This window comes from Fukomys damarensis, unplaced genomic scaffold (assembly GCF_012274545.1).
Source record: "Fukomys damarensis isolate Sample0158 unplaced genomic scaffold, DMR_v1.0_HiC HiC_scaffold_23, whole genome shotgun sequence".
NCBI classification, from domain to species: Eukaryota; Metazoa; Chordata; class Mammalia; order Rodentia; family Bathyergidae; genus Fukomys; species Fukomys damarensis.
The window spans coordinates 41,490,962-41,509,370 of NW_022900935.1; the positions used below are offsets into that span (position 1 = coordinate 41,490,962).

The 18,409-nt window shown below is 54.3% G+C and overlaps 1 protein-coding gene across 14 annotated transcripts in view; it reads right to left on the bottom strand.

Annotated features, from left to right (window-relative positions):
* Positions 1-18,409, bottom strand: part of Camta1 (calmodulin binding transcription activator 1) — a 696,092-nt gene that overhangs the window by 171,068 nt on the left and 506,615 nt on the right. The gene's annotated exons all lie outside the window — the stretch shown is intronic.

The window sequence follows — 18,409 nt, forward strand, 5'->3', positions numbered from 1 at the left end:
GCAACCAGCAGCCACAAGCCACAAGCAGCAGTTCTCCCCACCCCCAGGTCTGATCCACGTTGCCCCCCCCACCCCCATCCTAGTCCTCTTGGGAAGAGTTGTTCAGTTCTCCCCTAGGGCCGGGCAACATCCACCCTATCATCATCGGAAGAGGGTGATCCACCTGGTCACGGCCTTCGGGGCTCAGTCTGCAGGATGAGGAGCTCTGGGATCACCCATCCGAGAGACCTTGCTGAGGGAGGGGCTGTGGGGATGGGGGTGGGGGTGGCAGGAGATCCAGCCAGGCCTACAGAGCCTGTGCTAGGGGTCAGGAGGGAGCAGGAAGTCCAAAGGGAGGCGGGGGTAGGGAGGCGCAGAGCAAGGGTGCAGGGGCAGGAATTCACTTTCCGGGTCTGATCTGCAAATGAGCTGGGGTCTGCTTGAGCAGAAGGAAGTAGAGCCCATCAGCAGACCCAGCTGCTCCCTGGAAGGGTTTGTCCACTCAGACAGAGCAGTTGGGAGCGTCCCCTTCCTCCTCCTACCAAAAGGGGCTCAGGGCCAGGCATGGTGGTGCATGCCTGTAATCCCAGCATCCGGGAGGCTGAGGCAGGAGGATCGCTATGAGTTCAAGACCAGCCTCGGCTACATAGTGAGTTCCAGGTCAGTCTCAAGCTACTTGGTGAGACCCTGTCTCAAAAACAAACAAAACCAAACCAAAAGGGGCTCAGCATGGAGCCAGGGTTGCTGCACAGTGGTCATCTGAGCCTCATCTGGGCCCACCCTGTGCCTGGGGCTGAAGGTGCAGGGGAGCTGTGGAGGGGGGCGCAGCTGGAAATTAGGTCCAGGAGCCTGGGTGGGGTCAGCTGGATCAGGGTCAAAGTGGAGGGCCCTCACTTCCACCCTTCTGGACTGAGCCTCCTGACTGCACTCCTGGGGAGACTCCAGGGCTACTGGGTCCAGAGGGCAACATCGCCCAGTGCTCAGAACAGGCCCTGGGGTGGGGAATTTAGTTGCTGGGCCAGTTTCCTCCCAAGGGGTTGGGAAGGCGCCTCTGAGTAGGCTGAAAGCTGTCCTCCCTGAATCCCCATAAAGGGTCCCACACCTTCACTAACTCATTGATCCATGTTTTCCCAGGCCCGAAGATTTCTTAACTGTCATCACAAGGTTAGAAGAATTGTGAGTTGGAAAACTATGCAGCATATTAAAGTCAGGCTGAAATATTGCCACAATACAGAGAAATATTTTATATTTATTCTCTTTTAGAAATTGTTATAAAGGGAATATAATGAGAGTGTTGCAAACGAGTGGGATATTTTCTTCTAACCTGACAATAAAAATACGTCAAAGAGAGGTGTGAAACTCTAATAGGAAGCAGCTGATGGCCCTAGAAGGGCAGGGATTTAGCAAAGGTTTTCCATGATGTCGTCATCGGCCCACAGGGCAGAAACAACAGTGTTTAGAGCAGGCTTTGCACTGGGGAATTCGTGGGGGGGTGACGGCAGGGGATGCTCCAGGCCTTATTAAGTCCCAGCACAGGTCAGGTATCAGAGAGGCTGGCAAAGACCTGAAAGCCCAGAGTCCCATCTAGCCTCAAAGGGGCAGGAACGTAAGAACAGCCCCATCCCACGGCCCTGTCATCACCCCCACAGCCAGCATGGTCACCACTGTCTGTATCGTAGCAGCATTATTACCATCGCCACCATGATCCCCACGGACACCCGCCAGCATCACCACCACCAGCATCCTCCCTGTCCGTGTCCCCAACACCAGCCTCGTCTCTGGTCTCTGTCACCCAGATCGTCCCTCACCATCACGACCATCGTCACCACCACCCTCCCTGTCACTCCCGTAGCAGTTACTTGTCTCTTTGCTGAGACACGATCCCCAACACCCACAAGTGAAGGGAGGAGAGGTTTATGTATGCAGCTCAAGGTTCCTAGAGGTTCACAGTTGGTTCTGAGGCAGGGCAGATGGCAGAGGGGCCTCGCAGAGGAGAAACAGTCCATGGTGGGCAGAAGGCAGCAAAAGCAAGCAAGCCCATGCCACCTTAGCCTTGTTCTGCCCCCTTTATGTCCTGTCCAGACCACAGGGCTTAGGGCGGTGCCCGACCAATCAGTGGACTGTTGGGGGGTTGGGGCTTGGACTTGATTTTCCATGCCCTGGGGCTGCCCAAGGCAGCTGGGTAAGGCAGGGCTGTGACAGCCACACGGTCCCATCCCTGGCTTGGTGGTCACTCTGAGGACGGCAGCAGATGTGCCTTCTTTCTGAGTCCAATCCAAAAGATACCGCGAAGCATACTGAGAGCCACCTCCACGTGGAGCCCTGTGGTGGGTGCTGGAGTTGGGAGTGCATGAGCCCCATGAGGTTCTGTCCCCTAGGAGCACATCTGATCAGGGCCCCTTCCCAGCAGCTCCCAGGTCCCCGTCATTCTCCAGGGTCTGACAGGCGCTGATGACTCCCTGCCCCACGCTGTCTGCGCACAGCCCATCTGCCAGGGACAGCAGAACCTCGGGAAAAGCCGATAGCTGTGGGCCCCGACACGAAGGCTGACTGCCGTGGGGGAGCAGAGGGCTTTCGCAAACTGACATTCAATTTCCCATTGCTAAAAATGTTTCTGAAGCTAGGCCACTCAGGATTATAAAAGAGGGCAGAGATTGGAAATTAAATACATACACACTTGACGGAGGGAGGACGTGACCTTCAAAACTTCCTTTCAGTAAATTTCCAAATAAAATACTATTTATACAGCTTAAAGCAAATTATTGTGTAGCCCTGTACTAAATCTTCACATTCCGATTTAGACGCCGCAGACCTTCGGGAGCTTGGAAAATTTGGCAAGAACCGCACTCGGGGAGTGTTTGAGGTCTTTTTGAAGCCACTGCTGAGGGAGTACCCAGCTTGGACAGCTCACGACCGACTTATAAATATTGCATTCATGCTCCCCAGACCCAAGTGGCTGGGCCTTTATCTCCTAAGAGGAGTGTCTGGATGGCCGGGATTCACAATGCACAAAGAGGAAAGGGCTTTTCTGACATTTGGGAGCCACTTAGAAAGCAGCCCGAAGGTCGACCGTTGTCTCAGTATTAATTTTTTATCAAAGAGGGCCGAGCTCATCTTCAGGGTTGTCGTACATAGACACTTCCTGTCCCTCACCTGCTGGAGCCCTCTCTTGTCCTTGAGGACGAACGAGGACACTGCCTCTTCCAACCTCTCTGTTACTGCTCTGCTCCTAGAAGATCCATCCGAGACCGTTTAAGAGGGGGTGACACCACAGAATGTCAAGGAAGGAGAACAGGCTTCGAAATGCCACAGCAGAGCACACAGGCTTTCCCGGTGCCCTGATAAATTACTAAAAACACAGGCCAGATTTGAGGACCAAATTTAATCTCAGGTGGACACCGCTCAGGTCTTTTTAAATCTGATTTTGCAATTCTATCAGCGCTCTTATTTGTAAGTCCCACGCCAGGTAATATTCCCAAACTAAGCACAAAAATGATCCGATTCAGAGCTCCCACTTCTCCAGACCTCAGCTCACTCCTCCCTAACTGTGGTGAGGGAGGCGTTTTCTCTACCTCTCCCCGCCCCCACCCCTGCCTTTCTGCAGCGTTGACAGCAACCCCCAATTACAGAAGCTCTGAGTGGGCTGATTAATTATGGATTTGCCAAACCTCGAAGCTTTCACTAAAGTTAATCTTTTAAACGATCTCCATGTAAATCAGGCCCTGCTCAGCCCTGCCCAGGCCCTCTGCGTTATCTAACAAATAGTATCAATCAAATCGATGCGGTTATTTAGCAGATAATGGGCTCCATGTTGGAAATCCCAGGTCGGCAGTTTTGGGGGTGATCATTCCTCCTGGTCTTACATCAGCAGCTGGGACAGGAGCTGATGTTACCCCCTAGCCAACCGGTGCATCCTGGCCCCAGCGCCCCACCAGACAGGGGCTATGGGAACACCAAGGGGAGCAAGACATACTACTTAGGTGGCGCGGACTTCTGGCTCTGCAGGTGTCTCCGGCCCCAGGTACTTGAGCATTTGCTCAAGAGCAAGTCCTGGACAATAGCCCAAAGCTTTGTAAGCAGCTGGATGTCAGGCGAGAGAGTGCCCCCACCCCCAAATGCCAGGGGTGGTGGGTGCCCTCAGATGTCAAGAGCCTCACTGCCCAGCCTCCTTTCCCTCGGGCCACAGCTCCCCCAAGTCCATGATGACATGGGGTGCTTAATATTTGCCTCAGTCTCCCTCCTGAGCCCCTGCCACAGGGCCCAGTGCAAAGCAGGTGCTCAGGCAATAAATTCTTGGTAAGTGAAGGAAAGCTCAGACCTTGGCCATCCACCAGCAGTCAGCCAGGGCGAGGGGGAGCTGGGGTCCACAGCCCTGCTGTGGCACCTCTGGGTGTGGAGAAACCTGACTCACGTCAGCCCTGTGCTTTTACCCGGGCTGACAGGATGCTCCCCACCTGCTGACCTCTGCACAGGGTGGAGGGCACAGGTCCTGCCAGCCCAAGGGAGGCCCTTGGCCACAGGGTGCTTATGGCCGAGGCTGCTTCCCAAGACCCCAGCGCCCACCCCAGGGCCCCTCCAGCAGCTACTGCCTAGGACCCTACTTCTCCCAGGGCTGTCCCCCCATGGGGACACATGGAGAACAGCTGGCCTGAGACAGAGGGACAGGCGGAGCCTCTTTCTCTAGGCTGCCATCTGAGCCTCCAGGCCAAATGTCAAGGGCTCGTCAGGGTCGTAAGAGGCTGGGCCACCCCTGCTTCCTGGAACCCCCAGAAGCAGCACTTCCTCCCCTGGGGCAGATGCTTCCTGCAGCGCGCAAATCTGCACGCTGTCATTTTGATTTCAGAGGTGAGTGGTTATCAGGGCGGGCGGCTTCCTCCTTGCAAGTCCTGGGCTGCAATGAACTTGGCCATGGGCTCCTTCTCTCCTTATCAAGCTGCAACACGATGCCTTTGGGCCACGCCGGGTCCCTGAAGCCTCCTCTTTCTTCCTTGGCTACGACTCAGCTTTAGCCTCTGTGAGACTCTGGGAAGGGAATGGGGGATTTCTCCCAGGAGAAAGTGGCACTGACAGTGGGCCTGTTCTCTCTCCAGCCTGTGCCAGTGTGGGCTGCACCCTCGGGCTCCGTGGGAGGCAGGACTCAGCAGCCAGGATTCTGGGAGTCAGCGTGTGCCCTAGGGGAGAATGTGCACAGCCTCACAGAAGGCCCAGGACACAGCACGCACCACCATGCTTCTGGGTTTGGTAGTCTGGACTAGTGACACTGTCTACTATGCAGAGTGGAGGAAATCTGGTACAGGAAGGGTCTTTTTATTTAGTTTCTTTAAGAAAGTGTCTACGGAGATGTGGGGAAATAGGAGCCCTTCTTCATTATTGGTGGGAGTGCAGACTGGTGCAACCACTGTGGAAATCAATATGGAGATAACTCAAACAACTAGGATTAGAGGTCCCATCTGACCCAGCTATTCCACCACTGGGTATCTTCCCAAAAGAATGAAAAGCATCCTACCACAGCAATATCTGCACACCACATTTATGGCAGCACAGCTTGTAATAGCTCAGACTGGGAAACAGCCCAATTGCCCATCAGCTGGAGACTGGATAAAGATGTGTGTGTGTGTGTGTGTGTGTGTGTGAATAAAAAGGAGTACTACTCAGCCATAAAAAATGAGAAATTAGAGACATTTATAGCTAAATGGAGGCCATACTCTTAAGTGAAATAAATAGGACACACTTGTGTAAACACCAAATAGTTTCTCTGGTGTGAAAAACTAAAAGTGTAAATAACAATCAAAATGTATGATTAATAATGTGAAATAGGAAGAAAAGGGCTAAAGGAGTAGGGGAAGTGGGAGGGGTAGGGGAAAGGAAAGAAGGGAAAAGAAAAAATATGAGAAAAGGAAAAAATGGAAACAAAGTCTCTGTAAATAGGGAAGGGAGGAGGGAGGGCAGGGGTATGGGGAGAAAATGAGAACCGAGATGCATCATGAAAGGTACAAGATCCCAACGATGACTGTAACTGTACTGTGTGACTACAGTGTACCAACAAACTTAACGGGAAAAGAAGTATCTATGACTGTTCACATGGTAAAGTAAAAAGTGCTCCTTGTTGGTACAAGAGAAAAGAAGCTGCATGGCCCGAGGCTGGACCTGAGGCTCAGCCCCCCTGCAGGGGGAGAGAAACACCCAGGTGAGAGCAGTCACAGCTGCAGAGCTGAAGTGGCCGTGCAGACAGGAGTGAGCTTATCCACTCTCCCTTCGCAGCTGTCCACCAAGATACTGAGCGTGCAGGGCTCAGCCCCAGAAGTATGCCGCAGGGGGCTGAGCAAAAGTGCAGCCAAGCAGCCTTCGTGCTCCCAGAAGCTTTAAGGGGCAGGTGACTTGGGCAAGTCTCAAAGGATGAATAGGAGCTCGCTGGCTGCTATCGGTGTGAAGACCAAAGTCCCTTTCCTTCTCACCCTCCCATCTACTCGATTTTTCTTTAGAGCACCCCCCCCCGCTGACTTGTTACATAGTTACTTGTCGAAGGAAGGAAGGAAGGAAAGAAGGGAGGGAGGGAGGGAAGGAAGAGCATGCAAGAAATCCCAGAAGCATTGAACACTGGGCTAAACAACATCTCCTTCCCCTCCTTATCATGAGAGACTCAGGCATAGTTCTGTGAGGTCCCCACAGGAAGTGGTGGCCCATTTTACTGAGAAGGAAGGTGAGGCAGACAGTAAGCAGCTGGATCGCTGAGATATTCCTGTGAGTTGACAACGCCAGAGGACAGAAAACTGACGTCAACTCATCTAAGTAGAGCAAGAGGTTCGGCACAAGGGAAAGTCACTGCAACGTCGAAGCTGGGGTTGTTTTTAATCCCTGAGCTCTGCGCGTCCAGGTGAGCTGCAGCACGATACCCAGCTGAGCGAGGCTGGACACACGCAGCAGGTGCACCCGTGGGTGTAGTGTGTAGGAGGCCTGTGCTGCCAGGCTCCTCCTGGAGCTGAGAACCACCTCGGCCTGGGCTCCATCTCCCTCCGATTCCGCCTAACTCACGCTGTCTTACCCGCAGCGGGTGATCACTTCTGATGGAGACGAACAGAAAATATTTCCCAAACACTCACATGTGCACCTCCCTCGTCTATGCTCTTGAGCTCAGACCCTGCAGGACTGGCCTGTTCCACATTTTCAGAGGGCCATGCACACCTGTGGGAGCCAATGCAGGAGGCACAGGGGTTGTGGGGAGCCTGGGCGTGGAAGAGTGGGGGAGCACAGGGACCTAGGAACACACAGGCAGTGGTAGCAGCCTGGGCCAGGGGCTGTGATCTTAGCTTGTCTGACTTCCGCACCTTCTCCACCTGTGGAAGAGGAACACTTGTTTTCAGATGCGCAGTCTGTTTAAAAGGTGCGTCTTCATCACAGCACCTCCTCCCCTCCCTGCCAGGCGGCTGTGACCAGCAGCAAAGCACGGCAGGTCCAAAAACAGCTTCATGCCCCACGCACTGCGGCCTGGAACATCCTCCCTCCCAGCCTTGGAGGTCAGACCTGCTGTCTCCTCCACCGTAGCATCTGGGTCCTGGGTCCCTCTCACCTGTTGTGCCCTATCTCTCTGCTTGCCCAGCCCACGTTGGCTCCTACCCTGCATGCACTGCAGCAGCCCCTGGAATCGGACCATCTTGAAAACAGGAGCTTGCCTGAGTGTGCAGTGTGCAGCTCCAGCCTGGGCCAGCAGAGGAGGGCTCGGAACCAACCAGGCCCCCACACTATTCCCGCCTTGCCTGTCTACCAGGCAGCACCTGCTTATGGTTTTGACATGTGGCACTCCCCCTGGGCTGACGGTTAATATCTCAAGGACCTTGAGGAGGGTACTGGGATGCCCTGGACACCACATGCTCATCCACTCAGAGTCCTCACTGCCAGGGCTCTCCCAGATGCCGCTCCAGGGATGTAACCGACCACAGAGCACCAGGTTGGCTTCCTGTTCTAAGTGCGACCTGCCCCATCCCTGTGGGCCTGCGGTGGGTGCAGAGCCACAGGGCCACCCTGCTAGTGGACCACAGATGCCCGAGCCCTGGAGCGCAGCCTGTGCCTCACCGTGCACATTGCAGGACCCCGAGAACATGCAGCCAGGCCCCCAGGTACTTGGTGCTCATGTCCATGATGCCACTGGGACTCACGCCCCGGGGAATCCAGTTGACTCCCTTTATCCTTCTCTGGGGCTTGCTGCACAGGTGGATTTGAAAGTAAGTGGATCTGACTACTTCTCTACTAGCTCAGGGGCTCAAGAATACGGCAGTCTGGGCCCAAGACGCTGCTGATATTTGCACTGAGGTTGTGTGGAAGGATTTGCAGGAGGCTGAGCAGGAAGCAGAGGCTTGTGGACAGAGGAAAGACTTGGGGACTCTGTGGCCCCCCCCATTGACTCATTCCTTCATTAGACAGCATTCTTTCCTTAGGCACAGCGGGCACAGTGGCAGACAGCACGGCCCAGGAAGCTCCACTCCCGTGGAGAGGCGGACAGTCCACAGGCACGCAAGCGCTGGGCATTCGGAGGGTAAACACAGTGGAGCGGAATACAGCGGGGCAGGGTGAGGAGTGCTGGACGCTGGTCAGGAGAGGCCGCTCCACAGGGTGAGGGGTCTGAGCAGACACTGGAGGGAAGGGAGACAGGAGGGAGCCTGTGGCTAAGCAGGAAGCCACACAGGTCAGGGGACACAAAAGCAAGAGTGAGGGCTGCAGAGGGCGCAGGTGTGGGACTCAGAGCTGTGCAAGCAGGGGACCCTGTTCATTGCTCTGGGTGAGCCGAGAGCTCCTGGTGACCCAGGGTACACACAGAAGTGACCTAAGCTGACATCCACCGTGAGACAGATGAGGGGCCAATCGCAGGAAGTACGTCTAATGTGCTGATTGGCGAAGCCAACAGTGGATTGGTCCAGAGGGCACCAACACGGGGGTGGTGAGATGTGGGGACCCTGAAGGAAGAGCTGGGGGGCTACTGATGGAGGCAGAACTGTCCGGGTCCAGGGTGTTGCTGGTGTTTTTGGCCCAGGGTCCAGGACATGAGTTGTGGTTTCCTGACCACAAGGGTATGATGGGGCTCAACAGGAGCTGCGTGGGCACCATACGTGAACATCGAAGTGTAAACCCAGGAATCGGATGGGGCGCAGCCATGTCCATGGTATGGGTCTGTGAGCCCTCAGCTTAAATGCATACTGAAAACCATGGGCCTCAGAGGCTGACTTGGTGGAACACGGATGAAGACTCCTCCGGGGGCCTTGGGCTCACACACTCACAGGTCAACATGGTGAGGGTGAGTCAGACAAGACCAGGAAGGGGTGGCTGGCAAGGAGGAAGCCAATGGGGCGGCAGTGGAGTCCGGGTGGCTCAAGAATGAGGGCATGCTCAGCCACGGGGAGCACTGCGGACCATGAAGACGGAACTTGCAGGAAGACGCCTTCATTTGGTCACATTCATCCATCTGTCCATCCACCCATGCGTTCGCCCACCCAAGACAGAGGCTGCCAGTACCCTGCCTTTGAATCTGAGGCCACTGGAGCTGTTGGAGAGTTCTGAGCAGAGCAGGGGCGGATTCCACTGGTGTGCAGGTCAGCCTGACTGCGGTGTTGAGCACAGACAGAAAGGTCAGGGGAGGAAGTGAGGCAGTGGTCCCAGCAAGGGCAGATGAGAGTCCAGGACTCAGGACTGGCTGAGAAATGGCAGAGGAGCCAAGGGCCAGAGGTTGGCTCAGAGAAGGGCCTATATCCTCAGAGCTGCTTCCCTAAATCATGGTAGAAAGATGCTTTGATTTGGTCCCATCCATCCATCCACCCACCCACTAGTCTATCCATCCATCCATCCATCCATCCACCATGTGTCCAGCTGTATTTGTTGAGTCTTAACACAGACCAAGATTCCCTCTTTGAATTAGCAAGTAAGTCCCTGCTTGCTGTCAAGGATGGCCTCGGCCTTCAGAATCACTGGGAGAGAAAAAAAAAAAAAAGCTTTCCTTCTAGTTGGCACTGCCTTATTTTAATTTGACTTCACTTCTTTAGCAACCTTGAAGTCACCAACAGGACAGTCACCAAGCATGGTGGCAGGATGGCTGGTCACAGCTCAAGTGGGCTCCTGGAGCAGAGGGACAAACAGCAGCCAGGAAGATTCAGAATACTCCCTGTAGCCTCTGGGACCACATCCAGTCACTGCATCGAGAGGAACATGATGCCCATGTGGCAGGATGAAGAGGTGACCTTGAAACGCCTGAAACTGCTGTGCCAGGGTCTGACATGGCCTCTTCCAAACACTAAGAAATCACTTTACCAGTAAAGATATCAGTTCTGAGCTGACCGCCAGGTCCTGTCCCCCAGAATGGAGCAAGGTAACTGCTGAGAAACCAAGCTTGCTATGGCGAGAATGTGCTGTGTCCTGGGCTCTAGTCCCTTCTCCCATAAGACACCAAGATCACACACACACACATGCACGTGTGCTCACACACTTCTGCACGCACACCTCTCCTCAGTGGAAATAGGGATCCTGTACTCTTTCAGGGCATCAGAGAAACTCTTCTGGGCAAACCAGCAAACGCCTGTGGGCTGCATCACTTGGGTCTGGGATCCCCGGGATGCTAAGAAGTTGCTGCCCTGGGGCTGTGTTTGCGGCTACCACAATGGAGCGGTGCAGCTCAAGGACTCTCAGGTCATGAGTTCTGCAGCCCACGCAGAGTTCTGCAGCCCATGCAGAGATGAGTGCGTTCTGCAGGCTGCATCTCTGGTCGTGAACACCCAAGAGGACCTCCTCTCCCTCCTCCCATGACATTGTCCTTTTTCCTTGGTTTGCAGAGTTATTGTTTCCATGGTCATCGCCTCTTGAAGATGTTGCTGACTCAGGGATCGTGGGCTCTGCCTGTTCACCCAGTGCCATGCGACAACCTCCAAGGGTCACCGTGTCCCATGTGGGCTCCCGACTACAGGCATTCCTGGCCCTGACCATCCAAAGGCTGGAGCTGAGTGACCGTGTCAGCTGTGACCCAGGCTCAGCAGTCCCCGGGCCTGGGCCACACACTCAAGGGTGTTCTGAGGGTCATGGTGCCTCGGATCCGTGGCTCTTCTGTCCCCTCAGTGTCTGAACCCAGGCTGCTCTACAGTGAGGAGGCCCAGTCCTGCCTTCCCAGCTTTACTGAACATCAGCCCCATCACTTCCCTTCAAGGACAGAGGACCACGAGGTAGCTGCTCCAGCCACGTCCTCTGCTCTTAGTCTGGACCATGGGGCTCCTGGTCACTGCCCCTTCCAGGATTTTTGTCCTGAGGCCACAGCCAAGAGCTGCCACAGTCAGGCATCTGGCTCCTCCATGCTCGGGGCCACACCCAGCCTCTTAGTCTTAGACCCATCCAGACCTTGGCCCTGAGCTCAAAATACCATGCAGGGCTTTGTCTGAGACCAAAGAATTTGGAGGTCACCCTAGTGAGATGTCCTCAAGGGAAACCTGGGAGGGGAGAGTTTGGTGTGGAGAAAAAGTTATTTTGCATTTAAAATATAAACGATGGTTGGGCGTGGTGGCGCATGCCTGTAATCCCAGCACTCGGGAGGCTGAGGCAGGAGGATCGTTGTGAGTTCAAGACCAGCCTGGGCTACATAGTGAGTTCCAGGTCAGTCTCAACTACATAGTGAGACCCTGTCTCAAAAAACAAAAATAAAATAAAATAAACAAGGGGTCCTGGTCTCATTCTGGACACAATGCTCAGCTCCCAGCAGCCCTCGCTTGTGGTGTTGGCTGTTAGCCTCCTAGCATGTTCCTTCCAAGGGTGTCCATGATCGCCTTCCTTGCACCACAGCGAGAGGACAAGTGCAGTGTCGCCACATGGGAGGTGCTGAGCATAGTATCCGGTGCATGGGGCAGTCTGGAAATGTCAGCTGAGGCCTGAGAAGCCCCTGGGAGCCTGTGGAGGGAAGGGCAGCAGGTGAGATCCCCACTTCCACCTTCTCAAGGGCGGCCTGACAGGGCCTTAGTTCCCATGGGCTGAGTCTTGACCAGCCTGTGGGGCTCTCAGTCACTTTCCTTGTCACTGTGACACAGTGCCCAGCCAATGAAAGCTCTTGCCCGATAGGCTGGCTGCAAGGTGGAACAGCATGGCAGTGGGGGTGGCGCAGGAGGGCTGCTCACAGCATGGTGGGCAGGAAGCAGATCCACACCTCGACAGCAAGTCAGCTATGAGCCCCTATGATCCAATCACATCCAGGTGGGGTGGCTCACACTGTGGGGAAGAACCACCAGCTGCCACTGTCATGACCTTGAAGAGAAAGTAAAGTCACAGGCAGAGTCCTGAGGGGCTACTAATGACTGTGCGGAGAGCAGGAAGCTGCGGACAAGAAGAGTATCCCTGGGAAGGTTATGGGGCCAGGCTTTAACTCAGGGCAGAAAGGAGCCAGGCAGTGGGTGGAGGCAGCAGATGCTGGGCACCCAGAATGGTGGAAGAAGACAGGGAGTGGGAGGGGAGCCCTAGGCCCTGAGAGTAAGGGCCTCAGTTTCCACAACTGCAAGTCAGACTGCTGGTTTAGAGAATCATGAAGTTCCCCAACCTCAAGGCTGGCCTGGTGAGGCTGGCATGGACCTGCCTGGACCCATCACCCGAGGTGAGAGCTTCCTGTGGAGCTGGGAGAGCCCAACCGGGACAGAGGTGCTGCCCAGGGCCACTTTCTGCTCCTCAGCCGCCCTGCTCATGGGGCACAGGACAAGGAGTTGGCACCAGCACAAGCAGGCAAGAGAAAGCTGCAGGAGACTCCCCCAAAATAGCCTGAGCCCCCAGTCACCTCAGGGGCACAGCTACCAGATAAAGCTTCAGGCTCCCTGCTCTCATTCACAGTACCCCATGCCCGGCCCAGTGTCCAGCCCCAGGGGAAGAAAGCCAAACCAGACCTGCCCTGCCCATTCTCAGAAGCACGGCTGCCCCTCCCTCCAGCCTGAGGTCAGGGCCTTGTCTACTGTTCTCTGTAGCCCAGTCTGCAGCCGGAGCCCTTGGTAGCCTCCTGGACAGGCCAGAGACACCGAGCAGGCACCGGTGCCCCTGAGAGTGGTGAGCCCTGTGGCCTCAGTGCCTAGCCGGTTCTGACCTTTCTCCCAACAGAACCTCTCTGCTCACATCAGCAAATGAAAAGAATACCTGGATCCTCTGGAAAAGCACAGCCATCCGGCAGGCTGGGGAGCTGCCCTGAATGCAGCGGCCTTTCCTCCTCTCCTTTCTAGGGTGCCAGGCTTTGGTCCCCTGTGCCCTGTCATGGCCTTGTTTACCCACATCTGCACCAGAGCCTTGGCTTCTGTGTCTTCCTCTTGCATAAAACCAAGTACCAGTGAGCATAGTGATGTTGTTCTATCTTGTAGTAGTGACACTGTATTATACCTGTAATCCCCACATTCTGGGAGGCTGAGGCAGGAGGATCATAAATTAGAAATATCCTGGATAATTTGATGACTTATGGAGACCCTGCCTCAAATTAAAACTTAAAAAACAGGGGTGGGATACAGCTCAGTGTGAAGGCCTAGCACTGCAAACAGACAGACAGACAGACACACAGAACTACTATGTGCTGCCCTAGCATGAATCTAAGATCAGTTTTTATTTTCAAAGGCTGAGGGGTTCAGGGACAACTCTGCAGTGGTCTTAGCGCCCATCCATGTCCTCTGTTTAGGGGTCAGGAAGCAAGTCCAACACAGGGCAATGCACCCCTCAGGGCCTCTTATCCCAAGAGCCCCTCCTGAGACCCGGGGCCTCAGGATCCAGCGTGAAGAGGAACTGGGCCCAGCTCCCGGTGCTCTGTACTTACCAGCCCGCAGCCCTGCAGCTGACAGGTGTCCCTTAATGAGGTGGGGGTGTGCACCACACCTGTGGGCAGGGGGCCAAGCAGCAATGTCACCCAGTGTCCATTTCAGAAGGGTCTGCTCCCTTATCTGTCTTTAGTCAATCAAGTGGAATACGGCGCCTCAGGGGAGCTGTCTCACATGCACACAACACCGGTCTGGGGACTTTAACAGTGTCACGCTGTCCCCACAGACCGCTGACTGGGGACTGGGGACTGAGATACGGAGCTGACAAGGTCTCAGAACAGCCCCATTCTGCCAGGGTACGCGTTTAGCACTCATGTCCTCACCCAGAACTCAGACATAACACTGGCAGGAATTCCAGTGAGTTTTGTGAAGAAGCCTAAATAACTGTACATATTGGCAATGGGTGGGAGGGTGGTTCAGGGACTGGGAGTTCATGGCCTCTTCTGGGCAGAGGTGCTGCCACCAGGCTCAGGAGCCTCTGGTTCGTCCCCTCTGCATGCGGTGTGTGTGTGTGTGTGTGTGTGTGTGTGTGTGTGTGTGTGTGTGTGCGCGCGCGCGCACACACACATGAGACTTGAAGATGGAAAGGCAAAGCCAGAGGCACCAAGGGCAACCCAGGACACTTCCTAAGAGCCCGGTATCTTTTAAAGTCATCTCAAAATGCTCCCCCTCCCGGCTATGTCTCCACTCCCAGCTGGGTCTCCACTCTCGGCTGGCAGTGTGCAGACTGTGCCCAACACAGCCTCTCCTTCCTTGGCAGAGCCTGGGCTGTGGGTGCCCCTTTCCCCAGGTGCTGTGATCTCTTGGTGTTGGTCCTCAAGGCCACTCGACAAGGACTGTTGCCCTCCTTCCCATCTCCTGTCCTGAGATCAGAGGACATTTGCTTCTCTCGGGAGGGAGGAGACATCGGGAGCCCAGGCTCTGCCGTTAGGGGGCACCCTTGTCCCTCACAGTATCTTTGTCCTACCTGGGCTGGCCTCCGAAGCTCCCACCGCAGTTCTGGGCCCTAAACAGGAAGTCTAAATGGTAGAATTCACCATCACTGCACCAAACAATCCCTGCACTGCAGCAGGAAGCGGGTGTGTGTGGAACGAGGCTCCCTCTTGTCCCTGAGCAGCTAGCTGGGAGGAGCGGTCCCCACCCAGCATCAGGTCTGCCTGCCTTCAGTACACAGGGCTGGTATCGACCAGCCTCTGAGGTCATGGGAACATCTCACTGAGTCATGGCATTCTCCCACTTCCAGATGAGGAAACTGAGGCTGGGCAGAAACAACTCACACGTCCGAGGTCAGCTTGTTATGTGTGACCCCAGGCTGTGGAGCCGGCCCATCTTGCAGCCTGCAGGAGGTGAGGGACAGGAGACCCTAAGGCCTTGGCATCCAGCAGCTGTCCTCCTGGCTGTGAGGACCAGGGACACGAGGCCTAAAGCTTAATGCTGCTCATCTCCGGAGAGATTTTCACTTCAGCTCAACTGTAAAAGTAATGGATAACTTACTGTTATACTAAAAAAGACCTTTATTTTATGCTGGTCTTTAACTAGGGCGGCTTCACACTCCAGATTAGTTCTATTAGAGACCCAAAATTGCTAATATCAATTGCCTTGTTCTGCAGAGACTTTCTCAAAATGCCTTGTAAATTGTTTCCCAGCTGTCCCAAGAGAAGGGACCCTGCAGGAAGGGGCAGAGAGCTTGGTTTTCGACAGAGGACCCCCAGCAGGATCCCGGGATCCAATGGAGTGACACTGAGGTCCCTGGGAATCCTGTGGCAGTAACCGTCCGGACAGCTTACAGACTGAGGCCATCCTTGCCCAAGAGCTCAGGCTACAGCCTGGTGCAGGTGAGGCTCAGTGGGCTGCTCTCAAGGGGAGTCTGCCTCGGTACCTGTTCACATCTTCCCAGGGACACCCAAGGACACCAGCATCAGGGGACATCCGAAGCCAGCGCACACATGTAGAATGCAGTGGAACTGGGGGGCTGGAGGATTATTTCAGAGAGGCCCAGCGGGAAGGGAAATCCCAGTAGGAGAAGGGAACACGGAGGAGGACACTTCTGGGAATGGGGCTTGGAGAGGGGCCAGGCCATCGCATGCCCAGCAGGCAGGGGCCGGGGGCAGACATGGTGCAGGTCAGGGGGAGAAGTAGTGTGATTAAAATAGAGATCAAAGCTGCTATAAAACAGAATCAGGTCTAAAAGCAAAGACAGGCAGAAAGATACTACATGGTGTAAGATGGCACAGGTCCCACGGAAGATACAACTGTTAGGGACCAGAGTTGAAAAATAAACCCACCAAACAACCGCAGCTTTTAGGAAGGAAAAAAAAGGAAAGAAAATGCAAGATGGAAACACATCAGGGAGAGGGGACTACAAATGTCTTTCTCAGCTCAAGACAGAGAAAGTAGACAAAAATATATAAAGATAAAGAACTAACAAGATAAGTTACCAATGATGAGCGGAAAATTACAAATGCATTTACTCCCTGACCCAGCAGGCCCATTTCTGGAATTTATTTTACAGTTGTACTTGGGAGAGAAGAAAATGATGTACACACAGAATTATTCTCCACTAGGATATTTGTCATAGGAAAACATTAGAAGCAACATTTAAGTATGGCCCATCCACACAGTGGAATATTACAGAGCATCAGAAAGACTAAAAGGGGGAAAAGATACCAGGGGAGTTTTCCACAACCAGAGGAGGCATTTCCTGGGATATATCATTAAATGACAAAAGATAGCTTCCCAATTCTGAACAAATGGATAAGAAGTGCTAGAAAGGAGGAAAGTAGAATCTACACTTACATTTATACAAAGAAACAGTAGAATATTACAAGGAAGTAAATGCAAGGCCTCAATGTGCGCCTCTTTTTACTATGATGCTGCTTTGGTTTTTGAACCATGTGACTACGTTAATGTCACTGGCAGGATATTGGCCATCTGAACGTGCCCACACTCTAGTTTCTGGGAACCAAGAACGTGATACGTCCACCCCAAAAGGGACTTTGCAGATGTGCTCAGCTGAGCATCTTGCCGGCAGGGTGTTTTTCTGATTCTCCAGGTGGCCCAGAGTGGTCACCACATCTCTACAAGAGGAGACGCTTGCCTGGCGCGGTCGGAGGGGCACTTGGCTATGGAAGAAAGGCTGGAGAGAGGCAAAGGTGCCAGCTGTGAAGATGGAGGAAGGGGCCGTGAGCCCAGGGATGCGGGTGGCCTGGAGAAGCTGGAAAAGGGAAGGATGTGGGTTCTTTCCAGGACCCTCCAGAGCAACAGGCCCTGAGACACTTTGATATGAGCCCAGTGAAGCCCATATCAGATTTCTGAGCCCCAGTATCATAAGATGAGCAATTTATGTCATTTTAAGACTCTAAGGTTTTGGTGATTTATTATAGGAGCCTTAGAAGAATTGAATCACTTATTTTTAAAAATTGGATGAAAAGTGAACAAAAGATTCTTCTTTTGGCTTGGCCCACTGCTCTGGGTGGAAGCCGAGCAGGTGTGGTTGGCTGTGTCCCCCTCACCACCCAGGCCCAGGCCAGGCACCAGGGTCCTGATGCCGCGCTAGGAGCTGCCCAGGCTGCTCACCTAGGAGCCGCCACAAGAACCACCTTGTCCAGCTGACTGCCATGTCAGGAGCCAGAGGGACTCGGGGTGCTGCTCCCACTCAGTCCTGTGACCTCGGGCAGCTGCCCTGGCTTACAAGCCAGCTGTCCTTTGCTAACACAGAGGCTGGCCAGATGACTCTGGAAAGACAGCTTTAAAGTCACAGCCCTGAGGCCCCATCCCGCCCATGTGAGTTTGGGGAAGGGTCCTCACCTGTACACATGGACGTGTGATTCAGAGGATCAGATGAGAGCACAGGTGTCACCTGCCTGGCCCGGCACCATACCCACAAAAGCTGATTTGCCAAACAGCATCTTCTCCTGCAGGATGGCTCTGTGGGATTGGATCCCACTTCCTGTCCCTCATCTCTTGGGGGATTGTGGTGAGGAGAAGGTGGGAATTTTTTTGGAGACAAATGGCTTAAAGTTACTAAGTTTTCCAGGCTGACCTCGAACCTGTGATCCTTCTGTCTCAGCCTCCCAAAGTGCTGGGATCACAGGCACACACTACCATGACTGGCTTCCCCTTTCTTCTCTCTGTCCCCCAACACCTACCTGGCCCTGGCCACCTCTTCCAGGAAGCCCTCGCTTGTCCCTCTCTGCTGTCCTCACTTACCTACCCCTAGAGACATCTCCCTCACTAGACTCAGCTATGCAGTGGTGTTTTATCTTTGTGTCTGTCTCAAGTCGTGAGCTTCTTGGGGTTAGCGTGCTTTCCTGTTCATCTTCTCATCCCCACACCCATACCGTGCCTGGCACATAATACACAGCCATTCATTCATTCAGCAGCTACTCTCCAAGCGTTCAGTCGGTGCTAGGGGCTGATCTGGGAATGAAGGACTAGTGAACCGTGAGCCGATGCCAGTTCTGGAAAAGGCTTGGAGAACATTTCATCCTGGCAGGGTCTGGGGAGGACACGGAGAGAGACCACCCCGGGGCTCATGGCACATCTCAGGTGTGAAAAGAGCGTCTTGTGCAGACCCTGACTCGCCACCAGTTTCTGCTCAGGCCCCTCTTCCCCAAGGCCCCGCTCACCCTCTGTGC